General features: G+C 33.5%; 1 protein-coding gene across 1 annotated transcript in view; it reads left to right on the top strand.

The window, feature by feature from the left end:
* LOC144973721 (UPF0764 protein C16orf89 homolog) overlaps positions 1-5,366 on the top strand; it is an 89,504-nt gene continuing 84,138 nt past the window's right edge. Inside the window, exon 1 of the mRNA XM_078916553.1 lies at positions 1-212. The gene's annotated coding sequence lies outside the window, so the exon portion shown is untranslated. The remainder of the gene's footprint in view (positions 213-5,366) is intronic.

The following is a 5,366-nucleotide window of genomic DNA, read 5'->3' as shown; positions in this document are numbered from 1 at the left end:
AGTGCGCGAGAGTTCGTTGGATGGAAGTGTCACAGGCGGATAAAGATGTTTTCCCGAACACCCACGCAATGGCGGCCGATGTTTGGCTTGTGAAATTTATAAATAAGATGGAATAAAAGAAGCAAGACGTTAGTTAATTCCGGACTCGGGAGGGGAAAGAAACACTTTGGAAAGTTTTCTTACAAAATCAACTTGTCCACATTTTGCCTAGGGTATGTTTTAGATTAGTTTTACGATTATTTATTTTTAAAAAGTTGGTAAATAAGTTTTACACCCTTCAAGTTGCTACTTAAATTGCCCTAAAGATTTGTTGCAGTTTATAATAACAATACCATCATTACTATTTCGTTTCAATGGTATATATTCTATAGTAGGAATATTTCTTACTCATTTATTTAATAATTCAGTGATGATATATAACTGATAGATTATATTGTATGTTTCATTTCAAAGACATTCAGATCATGATGTATTCCTGAATTAAGCCTTTAACCATGTTATGTTATGTGCTTTTAAAATAAATAACAATGTGAAATTGAATGTAAGCTTCAATTTAATATACGAAAACAGATAAAATGGATGCTTCGGGTTTCCCTTTTATCAACAAAACATGATGAATGGAACACTACAGATGAATGAGATAATGAACGCCACTAGCATATTCTCATTCATCTGTAGTGTTTCATTCATCCTGTTTTGTTGATAAAGGGAAAACCCAAAGCGTCTATTTTATCTGTTTTTGTAAATTTTAATCGTTATTTATTTCTTTGAGCTTCGAGCAGCAACATTTAATTTTTTTTTAATGTCACAGAATGCCTCCTTGTGTTATATGATGCGAATTTACTTATAATATTGAAACATATTATGAACTATTTCTCTGGTATTTCAAAACAACAATATTTTGGACATAATAGATAGAACGAAGTTGACGTCACTCAGGTCTTTGTTATTGTCTTTTTGACATCCATGTTTATGAGTCATTCTCACTAAACTATATTAATTAGACTATCAACCTTTAAAATTACACATAGTTTTGTGCTTTGGTCCGTTATATTACCGGATGGCAATGTTGTGACTTTCTTAGTCATTCTCATACTATCTATACATAATAATTAGACAGACCCGACAGATAAGGAAATCTAAGAATAACGTAAAAGTTAAATAGATAAATAGCTGCATAGATGAAATGAATTATTTTCAACCAAAAAAATTAAAAAAAAAAGAATTTGTGCGGCTATGTAACAATCGCTTTCGAATAGGAAGGTTCTTGTTCGAGCCTCGCTCGGCGCATAGTTGAGTCCTTGGAAAAGGCTCTTTACTCGCATTTTCTCACCGTACTCAGGTGTAAAACAGCCTTGTCCCTGTCAAAAATAAAATGGTAATATCTCCTAACATGCGTCATGTTTTCGTTCTACATGTTACGTGTTGCTGTTGGTCAGGGACCCCTTGCAAAGCGTTTTGAGCTCGTTTAGTTGATATTGCTCTATATAAATGCTCTAGTTTTGAAAAAAACATTTTTTTCAAAGTGAATCATCACACTCCTAAAAGACATAGGCGATAAATTTGAATAATTAAATAATGGCAAACATTATATTGAAATGTGTATTTTAGGCAATTATTGTCAATATAAAAACACTCCAAAAACAAATAGACTATATGAACGTACGTAAACTGAAGGAAATTGAATTGTTGTGAATAAATAGACAGACAGCCTTGTAGTTTCATCCAGGCTCTTGATGGGATTATTTGGTCTGGATATTACTGGTGTCATCAGAGGTGTAAACGTAGCCCGAGGCTGTTGTACTTTGTATCCTTTCTTGATTTTTCATGTCTCAACTTTACTTCGTGTCATATTAGATAGTCCTCGTTTTTCTTCTTTTTTTTTTTGTGTGTGCTTAAGCTATTAGCGAGATTACATTTCAAAAGAGATTGGCATTTTTGAGATTTTTTAAATATATAGATAGCGCAATATCCACTAAAAAAAAAAAGCTTTTATATAGCACAATATACACAAAATGTGCTCAAAGCGTTTAACAAGAGGTCCTTGACGAACAGCAACATTTAACATTTAGGACGGGACATGTATACATGTTACGTGTTGCTGTTGGTCAGGGACCCTTGTACAGCGCTTTGAGCACGGATAGTTGATATTGCGCTATATAAATGCTCTAGTTTTTGGGGGGATTTTTTTTCAAAATGAATCATCACACTCTCAAAAGATATAGGGATAAATTGAAATAATTAAATAATGGCAAACAATATATTATATGTTTATTTTAGGCAATTATTGCCAATATAATATAAAAACGCTCCAAAAACAAATATTATATTATATGAACATAAACTGAAGGAAATTGAATTCTTGTGAATAAATAGACAGACAGCCTTGTAGTTTCATCCAGGCTCTTGATGGGATTGTTTGGTCTGGATAGTACTGGTGTCATCAGAGTATAGATAGTATGCAGATGACGTCACTCGGGCCTTTGTTATTGTTTTTGCCATCCGCGTTTGTGGTTGTTCTCACTAAACTGTATTAACCAGACTATAAAAGTTCATGGTTACACAGAGTTTGTGTGTTGGTCCGTTATACTTCCGGATGGCAATGTTGTGAACTCCTTGGCCAAGCGCATTCTATCTATAGACGTAGCCCGAGGCTGTTATACTTTATATCCTTTCTTGCTTTTTCATGTCTCAACTTTACTTCGTGTCATATTAGATAGTCCTCGTTTTTCTTCTTTTTTGTGTGTGTGCTTAAGCTATTAGCGAGATTACATTTCAAAAGAGATCATTTGATAAAGATTTGTTGCAGTTTATAATAACAATACCATCATTACTATTTCGTTTCAATTGTATATATTCTATAGTATGAATATTTTTTACTTAAAAATTAAAACTGAGCTTTATATAGCGCAATATCCACTAAACGTGCTCAAAGCGTTTAACAAGGGGTCCTTGGTGAACAGCAACATTTAACATTAATTTAGGACGGGACATAACCCTGTACGTTAGGCGATATTACAATTTTTTCGGACAGAGACAAAGCTGTAACGGCCAGGTACTCATTTTTTTTACACCCGAGTACGGTGAGAGAATGTGAGTAAAGAGTCTTCTCCAAGGACTTAACTATGCGCCGAGTGAGGCTCGAACCCAGGATCTTCCTATTCGAAAGCGAGTGTCATACCACTATGCAGCACTTTTAGGTCCATTCAGGTCCACTGAAAGGGAGGTCGATAAACAAATCAAATATAAAGTTCAATGATTGCCACACATTGAGGTCATGGGAGTCCAAGAAAACGGAAGATAAAGGAAAGACTACCCAGGTAGATGGTTTACAAGGAGGGCCGTCGGTTCATACTGAGAAATACCACACGCGTTTCAACCCGTTAGCCTTCTCTCCTTAGAAAAAAAAGTCTCTTCCAGGGGGGTGTCTAAGCAAGACCAAGTATTTCATTCCATGACAATGATGAAAAGCCATCAGGAAAAAATAAGAGATACAGGAGAAGGGGGCGGGGGGGGGGGGGGGGGGGGGGGGGAGAGAAAAATCCCTTTCAGTAGCTCCCAATAACAATCCGCAAAAATTGAAATCACCTAAACCAAATATTAAGCTATAATACTTATTCCAAAATAGTGTTGTCCCTCATCATGAAAGTATTCAAATAGATATGGCCTGATATAGAAAACATTGAAGAAAAATAACAGGGGATGAAGACCTTCCCTTTGATGTTACTGAAATTGGAAGGCGAGAATTCTATATATATTTGAGTGGATATTTGGTTGACTAGACGGAGTGAGGAATTTTTCACTTTGATTTAGTCTTTAGGGAGATTTATCGTTGATTAGGGTGTCTGTATCAGAAATAAAAGTGTCAACATCATAGGATCCCTGCTTCGATCTTAAAAACTCAAGGGAATCGAATATTACACAGGGAAGTATTCGGATATAATGAAAATGAAAAATGTTTTTTTTTTGGTGGTCAATCGACAATTCAAAGGGAGCAGGGCATCGGTTTTGGAATGCGTAGATATCAATGATTGAATGAAAAAAAAATCATAGAGAGACATTTTAATCTAAATGATTTCCCCCTTATTGCACATTTCCGTAAACATGATTATCTATGTCTTAGTAAATTGTCTTACAAGGTATAATTCAATTTGATAGAAAACCTTAATTAAGATGAACATAAGTTTGTAATTTTGTCATAAAAATTCCAATTGTTATAACGACGTAAATTATCGTTTTGTTGAAACCACGTTTATTGCAGCTACTAAATAATATCACCAAGTCACAAAATTCCTGATCGCAATGCGGAGTTGTTGTGAGATTAGTCATGACTACAAATTATTCAATTATTTCCCTATTTCACCCTCAACGATTTACGATAAATTCAATGGAGATGCCATAAGTGAATTTCTGTACGATATTTATTTATTGTTTTATTGTCTCAAAACGTATTACATCGATGTAAACCAGATGCACAAAAATTACCGTTAAATTGACCGGAAATGTTTTTTAAAAAAGTTCATCTTGTTTCTAGAAACTGTAAATACCTATTATTTTTTTTTGTTCTCAATAAAACAAAAACATACGTCACAAAGTAAATTATAGACACAAGTAATGTGGGTGTAATAACATACTATTCTTTCATTTCGTTGTATTTACTAGACGAGTGATTTTTATTGTGCCAAATAACACTACGAGCTTGCATGTGGTAATGCACGATAAAAAATTATTTTTAAAATAAATACTAAGAAATGAAAGAATTTTTTTTTTGGGTCCAACTGTCATTCAAGCAGATGAAGAAATTACAAATTATGGTGAATAGTACTAATACCATGCAATTGTTCACAAAATATCTTACATGGAGTGATGGAATAAACGTATTCTTTTATTTCCTTGTATTTATTTAACTCGTTATATTTTTATCATGCAATAAAACACATACTTGCAAGCTTGTGGTGTTATTGAGCACGATAAAGATAACTTTAATAAATTCAAAGAAATGAAAGAATCGTAGAATTGTTCCACCTTTTCTCATTCTTGTCTATTATTTACTTGGTAACGTAAACATGCATTTAAGATCTACAATTACACGATCACGAGTCATCATCAATCTACTCAAAAAGTAATGACGTAATAATACAACTAATCAGAGACAGAGAAAGAGAATGGCTTGCCCAGAATATCTATTGATTGACAAAGACAAACAAAGTGGATTTAGTTATCTATACAAATATTTAGTTGACATTTTCAATTCAATTCAATTGTTTTGCCTTCATTCTTCATGATATCAATGAATTCTTTGTTTTATGAATGGTTTTGGATGGGAATGTATATAATATTATAAATCACGTTTATTGCGTTATGAC

This window comes from Berghia stephanieae, chromosome 5, assembly GCF_034508935.2.
Source record: "Berghia stephanieae isolate SIO BIC M18660-M18661 chromosome 5, UCSD_Bste_1.3, whole genome shotgun sequence".
Taxonomy (NCBI): domain Eukaryota; kingdom Metazoa; phylum Mollusca; class Gastropoda; order Nudibranchia; family Aeolidiidae; genus Berghia; species Berghia stephanieae.
The sequence above is the reverse complement of the archived record's forward strand: the minus strand, read 5'-3'. Positions and strand labels throughout refer to the sequence as shown.